General features: G+C 33.1%; 1 long non-coding RNA gene across 1 annotated transcript; it reads right to left on the bottom strand.

Annotated features, from left to right (window-relative positions):
• Positions 1 to 515: 515 nt before the first annotated feature.
• Positions 516 to 10,252, bottom strand: LOC112945745. Its single transcript, XR_003249075.1, has 2 exons — positions 10,171 to 10,252; positions 516 to 556 (listed from the first exon to the last, which is right to left on the bottom strand). It is a non-coding gene; the product is annotated as an uncharacterized LOC112945745 (long non-coding RNA).
• Between the last annotated feature and the right edge of the window lie 7,835 nt (positions 10,253 to 18,087).

The following is an 18,087-nucleotide window of genomic DNA, read 5'->3' as shown; positions in this document are numbered from 1 at the left end:
TCCAACTTATATCCCACAACCAAGTATTCTCTGTGAAAAAAGTGTACTCTTCAATATCCTCATCAATCCTACATATAAATCTTTCTTATTTTCTTAACGAATATGTAATGGAGATGCTACTGATTTTGAACTGAACCACTACTCTTTCAAAATTTGTCCTTTATCAAATGGTAATCAAATGGGGAGTCTTAATATTGACCACGAGATAGATTTTCAAAAAGTTTTCATTTAAAGTCCCAATTATAGCATACTAAAATATAGAAAAAGATCATATTAAAGAAAGCAGTTTATAGTAGTGTCATTCCTTATGAATGTGAGGATATAAAGGTTAAAACATCATGTATTTAAAAAAAAAACTAATAACATTAGCTATCAAACAATAGATAAATATGAAACAAATGTATCATTTAAAGTAAAGAATTCTTCTTTACCTTTACATACAGGTCTATGATCACTCCATGCAGCAAAGACTTCAGCTATCCTCTGGCAGGTGATACTTTTAGAACCTTGTAGCACGTAATCTTCATCACAAGAAAACTGTACTGTTGCTCCCAAGCTAAAATCAAACAATGAAACGGAAAAAAAAATCCATTACTTTTCTCATCCCTTTAGGTATCACAGTTTGGAGAAATATGAATTTGCATCTCAGTAAATGCTTTTTATTTATTTATTTATTTATTTTTATTTCTAGTAGTAAAAGGTCACAGGCTATGTATTGAGCTTGCTGTGCAGGGTCTCAGCATCTATTTGGGCTTGCTTTGCCCAGAGCTGCTTTAGCTTCTTTCAACCATGGTTTAGTAGTAAACTGACTATTTTCTGACCAGTCTTAGTCTTACCACAGACTATCATGTATGATAAAGTTCTGACACACCAAACCAATGAGAAAGAGATGTGTGATATGAAAAAAATATGAGAGTCACAAATGAACTACAAGATTGAAGAAGAAATCCCTGATATGAGCATTATATTGCTCCCAGTGAAGTGCTCAGGATACAAACAACCTGCTGTAGAAGTTTTTCACCTTATTTCTTCTTGAGGACTCTTATTTCTTCTTGAGGAAGATTGACTGTCTTGATCATATGACCCAGAGGGGTATTAGAATGGGGAGGACAACATCAGAAAAAAAGGGATAGATATTCACAATGTTTCTTGTAAAATATTTTTGGAGGATTATTAATGAAACTTTTTCTGTACTAATTTGGACTAGGAATGTTAGTATTACTGTAACAGGACTATCATTAGCTGATTCTAATTAGTAAATTAAACATTAATATTTTAATTAGTAAATTCTGGGCTCCATTTTTTGATGGATTTCCTCTTATCAATAGCAGGATTTTGAGGGTAATAATTATTAGCCAATGAAAGTTTCAAAGTGAATATGAACATCTGCTTCTTTAACAGAAATGTGTTTCTTAAGTGATAGAGGAAAATAAAAGAATTCTGAAAACACCTCTCTAGGTATTTGAGTGTGAATATTTATGAAGTGACAAGGCTGGCTTCAAAAGGTTTTCTACTGTTCCATGTGGAGCAAACAGGAAAAAAAGCCCAGAAATGCTTGCTTTTGTTGGTTCATTGATATTTTGGAGGAGAGAGGTTTTTTGTTGTTGTTCTTGTTTTTGTTGTTATAATTACTAAAATATCTTTTTCCTCATAGTTAAGAATCATTATTGTTCTATGTCTTGATTATAGCTGATTATAGTCTTTCTCTTCTGTTCTCTTTGCTTCGCTTCGCTTCTCATTAGCTTGTACATCAAAGTTGCAAAGAAAGTTTTTAAAAACTATGACTATCATATCATTGAGAGGACACTTTTTTGCTTTATGAAGTGTTACAYTTACCATGTATTTGAACTAAAGAATAGTACCAATTTTTATCCARTTTATCATGGGCAACTGATAAAGTAGAATTATACAGCTGTAKATTTTAGTATATTATCTCATGCTTACATCAAAAATGAATGGTATTTGAAAAAATAATGGTCTTTTCTCCAAGGAGAAAAGCAGTCAAGGAGAAGATATTCTGGAAACCCTAAGAAGAGTCAAATAAACTGAAAAGTAATTTTTGTGTGTGTGTGTGTGTGTGCGTGTGTAATTTCTACTTTCTCCAGTGCCACTTTCCATGTAGCGGGAAGACGCTGGCACCCTGTACATGTAGTTCTCTGGGGATTCTGGATGGAGTTGCTCCCACACATATTATCTGCTCTAGCCCATGTTACAGTAGTTTTCCTGTGTGACCCTATAAAACATAGAAATATCTGACTATCCTCAAGTCCATGCCATGATGATTAAGGGACTGGGGCATTTATCTTATGAGGAAAGACTAAGTGAGTTGGGCCTGTTTAGCCTGGAGAAGAGAAGGTTGAGAGGAGATCGGATTAATATGTATAAATACCTGAAGGGTGAATGTAGGGAGAAAGGGGCTAAACTCTTCTCAGTGTGGCCAGTGATAGAACAAAGGGGTAATGGGTATAAGTTGAAACACAGGCARTTCCATCTCCATGTGAGGAGGAAATTCTTTGCTGTGAGGATGACAGAACCCTGGGATAGGCTGTCCAGGGAGGTTGTGGAGTCTCCTCTGGAGGTTTTCAAAACTCACTTGGATGCCACCCTGTACGCTGTGCTCTAGGTGTCGTTGCTTGAGCAGAGGGGTTGGGCTAGATGATCTCTAGAGGTCCCTTCCAACCTTAATGATTCCATGATTCTGTGATGCCAGAGACAGCTACCACATTTTACAGCCTCTGCCATCTATTTCTGAAGAAGTGAAGAAGGATGTTTTGTCAATCTCTGTAAGCAAAGATTCCATATTGGTATAGAACTTCATGTAAATAAATGAATTATTTATTTTTAAAAAGTTTTATTATTTCTTTGAAGAAGTGATAGCTACAGAGATGTGAAAGAAGTTGAGAGAGCTTTGAGGATATTGGTCTGTTGATTTGGCTGTTATTTTCAAATCTGAGTTTGATAGCACAGAGTATTAAAGTCTCACTGGCAAAACATACTAAAACACATTTGTATCTGTACGGTTTGGTTTGTAAAGAATGAGCCCATTTTCTTATTCTTTTACACAGGGCTATAATAGTACTTTCTGTTCCAGTTCAAATGACAAACAAAACAGTTAGAAAGACTGAAAGTACATTCCAAAGTTCAACTTTTGCTAGCTAATCTGTTCAAATATATSCATTATGGAAATAAGAAGATTAAATCTATTAAAGAATATTGATACTATAAAGAAGAAGAATTAAATTTAAGTGAGCTAGAATAGCTTTCTTACTACTGTTTGGAATTGTATTTCTATGTTTGAAAAAGGAATAGCATCTCAAAATACATAGGAGATGAAGTTTGGGGAGCCTAATATAGAAACGCAGTAATAAGACATGAATGATGATATACAATCCTAAAGATAAAAGGAGGATTTTCTGAGATAGGATGATGATAGCAGTTTTAAAAACTATTCCAAAAAAGTTCCTACCAAATCTGACTGTAAAATATATATAGGACTTGTAAATGTGCTAGATTGCAAAATTTGTGAAACTTGCATATATGCGCCAAATGCAGTGAGATCTAATAAAGGCAGTTAGATGAGCCAATGATAAGACACCAGCTGGAGCTAAAAAAATGTAAAAGTCAAAACTGTTTCCTATGGCAGATCAGCTTTAAAAGATAAAGATATCAAAAACAAACAAATTCTGTCTGAAAGGTCAAAGAAATAAATATTATGATGAAATAATCCTGCAAGAAATCTAGGCTCCTTGTATAATCCTTGRGGATTGGCAGTGTGAGAATGACAGACATCAGACAGAGCAATGACTAGCCAGAGATCGTCAAGGAAATACATTCCCCAGAAACTTAGAAGCCTAGGCAAGATCCACATGTATGAATGCTTTTCTGGAATTAACCACCTATACATTCTTTCAAATCTGTCTGGGAGAGGTTTTTGTTGTTATTTGTTTCTGTTGCTGATAATTTTTTTTCCAATATCATTTATCRAGAATGTGAAATAACTCAGTTTAAATACAAACTTTTTTTTAAAGAAAGATTGATACCCAAGCATGAAAGGTTAGAAGCTCTTGTACATTCAAACTCAGGTGTCATCATTCTTAGTGTGTAAAGTGATAAAGTTTCAAAGAGGACATGGGGATTACATAAGAAAGTAATTTCAGGAAGACATATTACTCAGGAAGTAATTATTACTTTTAAGACAGAATCATACAGACAGGCTTACATTTATATTCTTTATACTAACTGACTCACATAGTCATGGCTATCACCTGGATTTGGTTTGGTAGCCCTGTGACTCTAAAGACACAGCAACAATTTCTGGTTTTTTTTTTTTTGTTTGTTTGTTTGTTTGTTTGTTTGTTTTGTTCTCAAGTAAATCTAAAATAATTTGAGTAGTGTCTAATGGCACCTATTTGATGTCTATTTATGTCTATGGCACCTATGTTTATGCTTGTTTCAAGCAAGAAGTATTGCTTGAGAATGTATCAGATATTTGATCAGAGCCTACTGGAATAGTAGAGAATTTTACTGTAGTAGTGGTACAGAGAATAGTACTGGAATTTTAGAGAACTACAAAGTATGGAAAAAAAATTAAAATCAGATAATGCAGACTAATTTTTGGAGGCCTATTATTTCATAGAAAGCTGAGTGACTAGTCCAAAACAGATTCTGTGAGCAAACAGGCTCTAGGAGCAAACAAACCAATTAATTATAGAAACAGTTAAAGGCAGTTTTATTCCTTGACTTACATTTGATCCAAATGGGTTAATCAATAAACCATTTAAAATAGTGTGTATACTATATCTGTTTTGCTTGTCCTCAAGAAGACCGAAGCCTGACATAGCTATGGATTTTTTTTATTGTTACATAAAATGTAGATATGTACCATCCAAAAAAAAAAAAAAAAAAAAAAAAAATCTCTCTAGGACAATAGCGAAGTTGTAGCACACTAATCCAGAAAGTCAAGAGTGAGAGTGATCAAAAGTGCATGCTCAGGGAAAAGCATAGACTAGAATAGGACAATCATATGCACATTCATCTTCTTAGCTCTCCGATATTGCAGGCATTTATGTCTAAGGAAGTTCCAGAGCTGAAGCTATTTAATAGCCCTCTCTACTTTCCATTTTTGTTGTTGTTGCTGTTTCTAAGCCAGGAATAATTAGTTAAACTTGCTGGGCTAATGACCAGTTAGAGCTAAGACTCTGTAAGTCTCATTAAGGATAGCAAGGAGAGATTCTAGAGTATCTTAGATGCAGAAGAAAGTTCATGTACAATGTGGGCCTATGAATAAATGGATGAAGCAGCCTAATGAGTCTTGAATCCAACATGGAAAAGGCCTTTTCTGCATTATCTTTCAGACACAACGAGGAGAGACAACAGGTAAGAGTAGGTAGATGTATTCAAATCCATGCAGATGGGTTTCACCAAAGGGTCTTGAAAAATCAAACTGATGCTAAGCAAGACTGGTATCTTTGAAATATGGTGATTGGAGAACTTCCTGCTTAGCACAAYAAAAGACTAACATTACATTAATCCATAAGAAATTAAAGGAAGAGAATCTAGAAAACTAATTCCAGTCCATGTAAAGAACATTTTCTACAGGAAATGAAAACCAGGAAATCTAGAGCACTTAGCCTTTGCTAAGGAAATCATTTATGAAAGAGAAGTCATCCTTGGCCTACCTGTTTGTCTTCTATGACGAAATCACTATTCACATGGATAAGCAGTAAAGTAGCAAACAATTAAAAGCAGTAGATGTAATAGTACCTGACTTAGAAACAAGGCTTTTGACATCATCTCTCAGAGTGCTCTCATTTGGGAGCTAAGGCTCTATGCACAGAATGAACCAGTAGATGGACTGAAAGTAGGACTGCCAGTTGTGCTCCAAGAGTAGAACTCAATGTTTTCATTCTCTGTGATCAGAAACAAGTGGAGCACTATCAGGTCCACGAAGTGGGCGTATGCTGTCCWGTATCTGCATACACAGTGACAGTGGTGGAACAAAGTGAACTCTCAACAAATTTATGGGTTGATACTGAACATGGAAAAGAACTGGGATATTGAGTGTATTGGTAAAAAGAGGTTCATAGGAGCTTTGCAAGATAGTCAGAGATAATATACATAACTGCCTGAGAGGTTGAGGATGTTTAATTTATCTGACAAAGAGGAGGCTAATAGCAGAGACTGACTACTTCAAGGGTAATTATGAAGATGATGAAGTCAAACTTTTTTTAATGTGTCAGACAATACAACAAGGGTAGGCTTAGAAGATACAGATTTAGGAGAATCCARTAGGAGGAACTTCTTCCCAGGAGGGCATGGCAAAACTCCATGTGAAAACTCCATTCTCAAGAGTTTTCAAGACTTATCTGAAGAAAAGCCACAGTTGACTGATCCACTATTGGCATTAGTCCTGCTTGAGGCAGGAGTCTGAAGTAACTGACCTCTTGAGCTCCTTTCTGACTACTTTTTCTATGATTCATTCAGCCTATTCGATTTATTTTGAAAATAYATAGACTACATTTCACATCTACAAAACACTGTGATAAGGATATTCACAGCTTAAAAAATACATTTGACCTATCTAAATTCAACTTTATCTCCAAATTTATACTCGTAGGACAGATCTAAATAGTTTTGTAGGACAAAGTATGATGGATTTTGTATACATGCAAAAATGTTTGCAAGCATATTAACACATTTCTGATTTTTTTACCACCATTATTTCAGACATTCCTAAATCATTATTATTATTATTATTAAATATGAGTCAATTATGGAAGGAAAAAAAAAAACGCACACTGTTCAAACATAATATTACTACTACAGAATACCACATATACAAGCATAATTCAGTATTATAGATTCAAAAATATGTGTATATGTGATACTTGACAAGCCAAAAGCTGTAAATACTTCCCAAACTGTCAAAAAAAGTGAATTATGAAATATATTTGTTTCTAGGTGCCTCTAGGTGGAAACTTTCTCCTAAGCACTCAAAGTACAAGCAATTGCAGTCTTCAAATATAAAACTCGGGAAATTTTTTGTGATGCATACCAATGAATAATGAATGCTAWTTTTTTCTGGCATTTCCAAAAAACATTATTTGATTTTTAAAGTCAGTGGTGAGTTGTTTTTCATTATCCATCTAGCCTTGCTTACATGCTGCAAAATCTTGTTGTGAATACATTATAATTAGGGACAGGTCCTCTTGAATGCAAATGACACTCTAAATGTTTTGAGTGCATGTGGGTGTATATAAGAGTTATCTTAATCTGAATTTGAACAGAAAGGAGATTCTCCTACAATCTGCACAGTGACAGCTACTAGTACAAATAGCTGAAACATTTAGCTAGAGAAGCCAGAAGTACCACTCTTCGGCTGCAGTCCTTGGCCAGTCTCGGCATTTTAATGTAGCCTTTGTTAGCTTATTGCTATAGAAAAGCTTGTATCAAACACCATTTTCTATCATGTTCTACTTATAGCTTGCATAAGATTTATACGTCAGATTCAGAGATTTAATGTTTATTTTGTAGTAGTAGTAGTGGACCATGAAATCTTTACCTAGATGAAATCCTTGAAAATATTCAAAGAAGATTAAATTGAATGCATTGCTTTGGATCCAATGGAACTTTTTATTCACTTAAATGGACACACAAAGTGAATGCAGTGATCATTGTAATTCTTGCTATATTGATAGATTAATAGATTAATAGATTAATTACATGAATATATATGATGGTAAAATAAAAAGATAATAATTAAATTGATGTTATTATTGACATGTTCTATATAATAATACTGTATTTAAAGTTTTACCAACTTCATAATTAAGGAATATAATGTAAAATGGTTATGGATATGGACAACTTCAGCAGACACAGTGGAAAGACATTCCTGCCTCCAGCAGGAAATTACCCTGAAGCTTCCAAAGAACAATTTCATCTGAATGGAAAACAAGTATTAAACAATGATTAAACCTTTTTCAAGAGGGCAACACATCATTGATCTAAATGTGAGAAACTGAAGTTTGAGTCACTACTCTGATTCTGAGAAGGAATTTCAACACATTCTTCTGATAGTATATTCTTGAATAGTGAATCATTTGCATTTCAGATCAGAAGAAATGCAACATGCAGTATCTGTTTTTACACTGATTTACTTGTATTAACTACATGTTCACAGTTCATCACTACGTAATTTGTCCATAATCAGTAGAAAAGTCACTTTTTGACTTTTGACTACGTTTATCTACAGAAAAAAAAAAAAAACACCTCTCAGATTTGACAATGCTATCAAATTAACCCTATTTTGTACACATGTATAACTGAACAAGTTTGCTAAAACTACAACATTTTTTGCCTTAGGAAAAAAACAAAGCAACAAAATACCCAAATATATGTTTTGTTCTCAGAAAATCTAGCTATGGGCTTTTAATTTCCTCTTTAAAAACAATAATAAGTAAGTAAATAAAAAAAATCATCTCATAGTAAAGCATTTTCCTTCATTATTTCCATCATTATACAGAAAGCAACTTAGAGGAGAAACGTCTACTCTTTTTCTCACTGTCTGCAATAAGACAATCYGGAATTTTTTTTCACATTTTTATATTTTTAACCTACTAAAATAATTTTATTGCAGTGTATTTTCTGTTTTTTTTAAGAGTTAAATGTGTTCCTACTTTAGAAATGTAAGAGGGAACAAACAGGAAATATGATAATAAGAAGGATTTAAACTAGGTTAACTCAAAAGGGACTTTTGCTGGTGTTTTTTTTTTTTTTCTTTTTTTTTTTTTTCTTTTGTTTCTTGTATGATCTTCATTTTATTTATCCAGTGTTCAGCTTGAGGTAAACAACATCAGTGTTTTTAACATTCAGCCTTCCCACTCTTACAAGTGGGAATCTCAGTGTTCACATTCATTAGATATCTAACCCTCCATAGAAACAAACATTGCATCTATTTCTAATATGTGTATGACAAATACAACCAAAGGAGTAATTGATCCCTTCTTCAAGGGGTCAGTAAAGTAACTAGAAATTATGTATGTGTATGCCTGTGTATGGGGTCCTGCTCTTTATGAGTTACATCTTTTTACATTATCAAAAAAAGAAGTTCCATGAAACAGTAGAAGGACTCAGTCTCCTGAAAGGAAACCAGTGCAGTAGATGATCCTTTATGAGTTGTTTCTAAAAGCTATATTTAGAAAAGACAAGGCTAATAAGAAGATGTTGTACTAGATGGAATTTGTTCAGAGATTATCCAGAACATACTCTTGTTATCTTTGAAGAAACTAAGCTATGTAAATTCAAACTTTTGGATGAACTGAATTAGTTCCAGGATGACTTCTTAGAATAGATATGAGTTGACAGTGAAGTCAGCAAGAAACTTGTGCTTTCAGGAAATATTGCTGCTAAGCATTCTAGTCTTGTACCAAATCAGGAAGCATCAAGTCTGCCATAAAATGCAATAGGATTTCAGAGTTCCTAAAATCTGTTCAATATTATTAATAGAATTTGGTAAAATATCTGCCCTTGACACAGAACATCATTCTAATATTTGTTATCTTCAAATGTTAGGAAGTCTGCTGTATCATAATGAGAATATATCTTCAGCAAAATTCTATGTAATAAAAGCAGCTTGTCCATCAAAACAAGACTGTGTATAACAAATTAATTAATCTAAAAATAATAAATCTTCCTCCTATTTATTACTTCCTTTTCTTTTTAACCTCTGTAAGCTGTCTTGAATTGATTTGTAAAAATGATGATAAAGCCAGATTAAAACAGATGACATAATGCTAGTATGAATTTAAGATTTTTCATTTTAATATACCCTCATATCCTTCACAAAAATCTTAAGTTCCAGATGTACACTCAATATTTGTAGATCCAAGACAGCATTTACACAAGAAAGTGGTTTTAAATTGCCTTCAACTAAATTTATCCCAAAACATCACATATATATGTTCTCTTTCAAGTAAATTAGATTTTTTATCTTCTTTTTATACTCCACTATGCAATTTTACACAGCATTATATTTCAGTTTGCACTAGAAAGTTCAGGTATGCAAGAGTAACTTAACAACAGCAACAGATTTTTAACATACATATTTTCCAAATGGTTGCAGCAAGTTAGTATTACAAAAGTCATATAATGGCAGGGTTTATGTATTACCTAAAATCTGAGCCTATCCGTTTTCCATTTTCTGGTTCTCCAGGATCTGGACACAAATTTGATGCCTGCTTAATACCTCCCTCATTTACTGCAAAACAAAACAAAACAGAAAATAAAGCAATATTACTTTTAGGAAATGCAAATTTAAGCAACTAACAAATATGAAAATATACATTATCTACAATTTTGGTCATTTAAAACAGATTTTCTACCAAAATAGCATTATTCATAAAATGTATAATTTCAATATATAGGTTTTTCTACAATAGGTAAAATACTTTCTTAAGATTTTCAAGAAATAACACTTTAATAAGTTGTATTAATCATCTATTCTCTTTCCTTGTACTATTATTGAACTCACACCAATATGTTATTATTATTCCTTTACAAATATTCATCTTTAAAGGAGTGTTCACCAAATTAAAGGGCCAAAAGATATTACTTTGAACATAGTCTAGAGCTGACGTTTCCTTCTTGAATTACAATAAAACTTGAATGRATAGGCTCATGCTGAGAGATCTGTCCTTAATACTGAAAAATGGTGATCTGGGAGCAAGTTCAAATGCCTGTTTGCACACAGTGATCGTAGCTAAAATGGATCTTCAGAGAGAAACTGACTGTGTTTGCCTGTATTCCATATAAAGGTCTGTTACTAGTATTCAAATCAGTATCATTTTGCAGAAATTTCTATATAGAAATCTAGTTCTCTGCATATTCARCTTCCTATTCCTTTTTGGTCAATGCATTCTGTACTTTACAATAATTGTTTCAACTTGCAAAATTTTATATTCTAAAAATGATTTGCAGTCAAAAGTATATGCTATGCATTTAACTCTTGAAATTCATTGAATCAGGAGGCGACTGTCCCAAAAGAATATACTAGCAAAGGACAATTTTCTGTTACTAGTTAAATTCATGATCCAATATAAGAATATTTTGTAAAAACAAAAGTTTTCACAAGTTTCATTTTTTTTCTTGTTTTTGCAGCATCAGACATGAAACCATTAGATTTATGCCGATCAGAAAAAGGTTTTTTACCATATCCCCCTTTCTGAGGTTCCAGACTGATGGATTTGCAGTTATAGTCTCCTTTTAAGAAAGAACATGCATAAAATTAAGATAATCACACTATTTTGTAAAATGGACTTCTGCAAAAAAAAATGTGTGTGTTTTCCTAAGGGTTCCTAAGAGTTTTTTCTTAAATTTCATTCTTTTCATGACGGATAATGATATTCAGATTTTTTTTTTCCTAACTCTGATTATTTAATTGCAAAAGAAGAATTTGGGGACCTTCCCTTCCTTGAAATTTTTCTTCATATATGTCTTCATAATTGATTCAGAATCTCTGAGGAAAGCAAAGGATAAAGAAAATTTTGCAAAGGGTTAAAGATTGAACTGTAATCTGTCAGGCTCAGTATTTTTCAATTAGGACACCTGTGTTTATCATCCTTGTTCYGGGAAGTCTGTACCATATACTAGCTGGCTGTAATAGTATATAAAGGTAAACTATGTTCATCTGCATTAAATGTTCAGGGTACTCAGGACAAGGATGAATGAAATTCATTCAGAACTGAAAGTTAATTCATAGTAGCAGGTTTTCATCTTTTCCTCCCACTATACTTGTTTATGGAATCATAGAATCACAGAATAGTTAAGGTTGGAAGTGACCTCCAGAGATCATCTAGTCCAACTCTCCTGCTCAAGCAGGGACACCGAGAGCAAGTGGCACAGGGTGGCATCCAGACGGGTTTTGAGGACTTCCAGAGAAGAAGACTCCACAACCTCCCTGGGCAGMCTGTTCCAGGGCTCTGTCACCTTCACATGAAAGAAGTTCCTCCTCASATGGAGATGGAACATCTTGTGTTTCAGCTTATGCCCATTATCACTGGCCACCACTGAGAAGATCTTGTCCCCTTACATTCACCCTTCATGTACTCATACAGATTAATCAGATCCCCTCTCAGCCTTCTCTTCTCCAGAGAAAACAAGCCCAACTCAGTCTCTCTTTGTACAATAGATGTCCTATTCCCTTAATCATCYTGGTTGCCCTYCACCTGACTCTTTCTAGAAGTTCCACATCCTCCTTATACTGGGGAGCAAAGAACTGCACCCAATACTCCAGGTACAGCCTCACCAGAGCTGAGGAGAGGGGCAGGATCACCTCCCTTGACCTACTGGCAACCCTCTTCCTGATGCAGGCCAGGATCCCATTGGCTTCTTGGCCACGTGGGCACACTGCTGACTCATGGTTATTATTGTCAGCCAGRACTCCCAGGTCCTTCTCTGCGGAGCTGCTCTTCAGCAGGTCAACCCCTATTCTGTATTGATGCCTGGGGTTATTCCTCCCCAGGAGGAATTAATGTGATGAGAGTATATCAGTGTAGAAAACAAAGTTCCCACATACATTTTGAGCAGTTATAATTCTCTTAAGCACAGAAACAATGCAATTTAGGAGGATGTTGTTAGATCAGGCAGTCTCTATCCCTGAGCCTAAGCAGGTAGGACTTAGTGATAAGGGATTCCCTACCGCAGGGAGGACTGGAGAGAAAGGATTTGCACCTGAGAATAGCTAGAATAGCTAGGGTAAAAGGTGCATGATCTTCATCTAGTTTTTCTGACAATTTAAAGATATGTTAAAAATATACCTAGAAATTTCTACTTGTGGAATCTGATAACAATGCTGAATAATATTAAAAAAAAAAAAAAAAAAAGAGGGAGGGGTCTTTATCTTATATCTACGCACATAAAAGAATTACTTTAAACAAAATAAAGTATAAATGGGACTATTCCTATTTACTGCACTTCCTATTTAGACATTTCAAAAAAATCATTTTACACCACATTCTCCTCTCCCAAAGGATATAGGAATATTCACTAAAAACAAACAAACAATTCTACAGCACAATAGCTATTATATTCTACAATTCCTACCACAGACCGATGTTTGAGAAACTGCCCTGCTTTCTGATATCTTCAGTATAAATTTCCATTCTTAAAAAAATACTCTATGAAATGGATTTTTAAAGGCTAATTTATGGATGTATTAATATTCGTAAAGAAAATTCTGAAGGAGTATGCTAAAGGAAAAGTATCAGTAAAATAAGTGAAGGTACATAATTAAAATAACATATTACAGAATAAAAATTCAGAACCAGGAGAGTTCTACACAGAAGTTATTAAACTGATTCTGCCAAGTTTAAATTCATTCTTATTTCTGTTCATTATTTACATGCTTATATGCTTTGACAAAAGGGAATATACAACTTAAACTCAGGATGTTTGTCTTGTTATCTTTTCAGACATAATGCTTGAATGCTTGATTTTTTAGTCTACTGAAATACAGTCCTCCTRTAGATCCCCAGATACCTGCCTATAAAAATAAGTTTATGTATATACATATTGTTATAGCCTCTAYAGGAAGACATTTAAGGAAGTCGTTCCTTCACGGTCTGAGCACACAATGGGGACCAGGAAAGCCCATAGATCTAGTCCAGATTGAAGAAGGTCCTTTCAATGATTGTTTTGTTAATCTCAACACTTGCCCAATGAAGTTAATGCATGCTTGTATCRAAATTACATTATGCTTATGGCTTTACTATGTGCAAATATCTATGCACACTTGTCATGTTTCTGTTCTTACAAGGGAAATCCTGATAAGCATAAGCATTTAAACTAGGTATATGCATAAGTGCTTGCAGGATCAGGGGCAGTGTTTGCAAAATTATTCATAAGGAAAATTACATATTGTACATTTGTACATTATATTGTACATTTTGTACATTATATTGTACATTAGATACCTAGTTCATTCAAGAAAAAAATAAGGAAAATAAATATTTTTGACAATTACCAGAAGATAACATTTCTAAAAGACTTTGATAATACAAGATACCATTTAAAATAGTTATTCACTTATGTTTACTTCCACTAACAGTTGATTGATAGTCATTTTCATTTGAAGGACCCTATTACTGTTATGCAAGTACAGATCCAACTGAGGTCACACTGGGAATTTTACATAAAATAAATAGCTATACATATACTTCTAATTAAATATTACCTCTTTAGTTTGACAAGCTACAAAATTGATCAKCTAACAAAGTGCTGGAATATAAAATAAAATCTCAATGATCTTTTTATGGCAAGATTATCACTAAATAAATGTACAAATCAAATTTTCACCTTCACTCATTCTTGATTTAGATACATGATCTACTCTGCATAAGAAATAAACCAAGATGCCAAAGCTTTCAGCTTTACATAGAATATTACAAAATATTAAAGTGATATAAGGAATTTGTATTGAAAATTGTATTGAAAATACTTATTAATTTATTTATCATTAATTTTAGAACAATTATATCTATATACCATATCTGCTACCTCACTGTAAATATTATACAATTCCTATTAATTTTTATTTAATGGAAAAAATACTGATTTACAAAATATATATTTTTATAAAGACATAATCTTTTTTTGTCAGCTAGATGAAGAGCCAGCCAGAGACTTCAACACTGTTTGCAGCAAACACTATTGGATTTACCTTACCATATTTCTTGTTGCATAACCCCCCTATTTTTCAGTCACTCATTGATATAAAAATAACATTTTTAAAGAGTCTCAACACATAGCTTTAAAATACAATGTCTTTTACAACTAGTTAGGTGAAGAAGTTAAAAGTAGCAGTATGCTACGTTGCAAAAAGATGAACGGAAGTCCAGGTTGATTCATTTTTTTTAAGTCCTGTCTTAAAAAAAAATCAAGAGCAAGATTTACATGTTCATAGTTTAAAACCTAAAAGCAAAAAATACATTGAAATATGTTTTCTTCAGGAAACCCAATTCCATGCTAAGTCCAGGAAAATGAATCCATCACTTATGCTTTAAACAAAACAAACAAAAAAAAATTGTCCGGCCTAAGAAGCCTCGTAAGTACACATATTTGTTAAGTCTTCTCTCCTGTGAATAACAATGAAATGTAATATGAGCAGACACATGCTATTAACCCATCTTTGTTTTAACCAATTACTTTCAAATATTTAAAAAGTGGTTCTAGTCCAAAACCTTACTCTGTAAAAATGGCATCTTCTTTTGAACAATATATCCTCTTTAAGGCATTTAGAGTCTCATGTGTTTAATTTATGTTAGAAAGTTGTGTCTCTGTTCCTTATCAGTTTACCAGGACTCTATCTTCTAAGATGCTGAATACTTTCAGTTTCTCTTTTCTATCATTTAAATAGAAGACACTAAGCATATTTAAGATAATAAAATCTACAATSAGTGAAGAAAAAGAGATTGCAGGAAGTGGCATTATGAGTGTTGTTTGAATAAAAATGTATGGTTGTATATTTGCATCAGAGAATGGACTTCGGATTGCCTAGTCAAGAAGGAAGAAAAAAAATCCTTTAAAATTATATACTTTCATACTGAAGATTTCAGCTGATATCTGGGAGGCTAAATAGTGATTTCTTTGTAACTACTACAAATTTAAGCAGAAATTACTAATAAAATAAATATGGCATGTTATGATGCCAGATTTATAAGAAGCGAGTTTTCAGAGTAGAACCATATTTTAAAATCCATCATGCAGATCGAAGAAATAGATTAAAAATAGAAATTGATTTCAGTTATACTATTAGAAATACGTAAACACACAAACAACACAGACAGCACAAACTTCACTCTTGCACTAGAAAAAAGTAACGAAAAAGGAGTACACTCACAGATAGAAAACTTGTTGCTGTTGTCTTTCCCTGGAAACAATTTAAATCCTCTAGATTTAAAATCTATGGCCTTTTTCACTAGTTAAAAAAAACAAACAAACAAACAAACAAAAGCATGTATCAGGCAATACAGTCTATAATATTTCATTTCATTTGACAAATGTTATCATGGAAGTACATAAAAACTAGAGTCCTGGCTATCTAATAACTTTGTATTTTGTACCTATTCTGGAAAAGAAAGTGAAAAAAAAAGTTTACAAAAAGCAAGCATTTAGACCAATCTGTGTACCTGATATAGGAATGGCATATGATTTGCAATGTATTTTTGTCTTTTCTGTAGGAAACAAGAATAATGGCAAAAAATATTTATTTCCATGGACCATATATAGTTGTCACACAATTATGGAACAATAGTAGTGTTTTCCTTAAAAACTGCTACTACTTATTTGGTATTTTTCTATATTAGGAAATATTGAATTTTACACCTCCACAGAGCATCTCCCCCAAAATCCAGAATATTATCATTCTGCTAAGTGAAAAGTGAGCAACTTTCAAGCAAATGGTATTATGAAATTCTTGGAAAGACTTTTTTCTGTGTTATTTGACTATTTTTCTCCACTTCTGGAGCATTTAAAAAAACAAAAATGTTCTCCACAACACACCAGTGGAAGGACACTGAAATCCAAAATATATCATCAGATCTTTAGTGAGTAGATGCCCTTCCCCAAAAAAAGGTACATATTCCTTATCTGTATATACTCTGCAAAGATTTAATCAGAAGTAGAAATAACAACATATATTTATGAACAAAATTTATATTAAAAATCAATATTGTTGGGAAAAAAAAACAAAATGAAGTCAAGAACTAAAATTTGTAATTCTATATTTAAAAAATACTTTAAAAGTTGATTGTAAAATTTACATTTAATCGTTATAAAAGTTGGATAGGSATATTTTATGAAGATCAAAAGTCATTTGAACTACTTTCATGCTCCAAAAGCATTCCCATGAAATATTTTCAATATCTATTTTAGGTTTGTCCTTCATTGTGGTATGGAAGAATCATTCTTATTTGGGAAATACATAGATTTTATTCTCTGTTCTTACAGCTTTTGCACAGAAAAAGTAGAAGTTTTCATGGAAAAATATTACATTATTAATTATATATTGTTAACTAATGTGGTGTTGCATCTAAAAATGTTTTGACAAATAATGAAGATTACATTCTACTGTTCTGCTGTTGATTCTGTCACTGGTCCTGTTTCATGCTTGAGCACCTTTACTTAAAAGTGTAACATGGAAGGTAATGTTCTCCCACCTTATCCAAACTGAATTGTTTCTGAATGGCTGAATTTTGGGCTGCCTGGCATTGCAATAAATGCAGTTAACTTAGGGGAAGCATGTACCTTTAAAATATTTTTGAAACAAAATAAGTGAATAAAAAAGAGAGATAAAAAGAAAGTGAACAGATAAGAAAAGGTAAGAGAAGTAAAGGAAAATCATATGAAATGTTTATACTAAGTTCTTGTCCTCCAACAACAGGAGGACACTGTCAATGAACCTTATATAAGAATGGATCTTCTAAGCAAAACTACCCAAATTACAATTTAAAATATAAGACTTTAATAACTCAATTTATTTACAAGCTATGTGGAAGAAGTTGGATGCTGGAACAAGGCTACTACTGCCAAAAAGAGAGATTCAAGGAAGAGGATGTAAGCGATGCCATATATACTGATCTGTTTAAGCAGTAAGACAGCTGTTTCAGCTTCTACTGCTCCTCCAGCAGCTGTAGAGCACTGATCTGAGTGCTGAGTGCTAAACCAGAACTTATATAGCTAAGAAAAGGAGTTCAGAGGATTTAATGAAAACTTCAAAGAACTGTGAAAGTATTCCTGAGCACAGTGTTTAAACCAGAGACTTTGACAATGGTTTGCATTGCTTTGCTGAGGCTATTAARTACTACTAGAAAAGTAAATAACACTGGACTTCTGAAGGCTCTTTACACTAGCAGAGATGAAACTTCCCTTTAACCAGGTTTTAAACACTGATTTATTGAACACCAAGGTATAAATATACTGTGAGCCCAAACACACACAGGCAGTAAATTGTATGTTAGGCAGCATACGTGTGCGCACACACACACACACACACACACACACACACATATACATATATATATAAAAGAACTT

This window comes from Nothoprocta perdicaria, unplaced genomic scaffold, assembly GCF_003342845.1.
Source record: "Nothoprocta perdicaria isolate Ctin4 unplaced genomic scaffold, notPer1 scaffold_199, whole genome shotgun sequence".
Classification (NCBI taxonomy): Eukaryota; Metazoa; Chordata; class Aves; order Tinamiformes; family Tinamidae; genus Nothoprocta; species Nothoprocta perdicaria.
The sequence above is the reverse complement of the archived record's forward strand: the minus strand, read 5'-3'. Positions and strand labels throughout refer to the sequence as shown.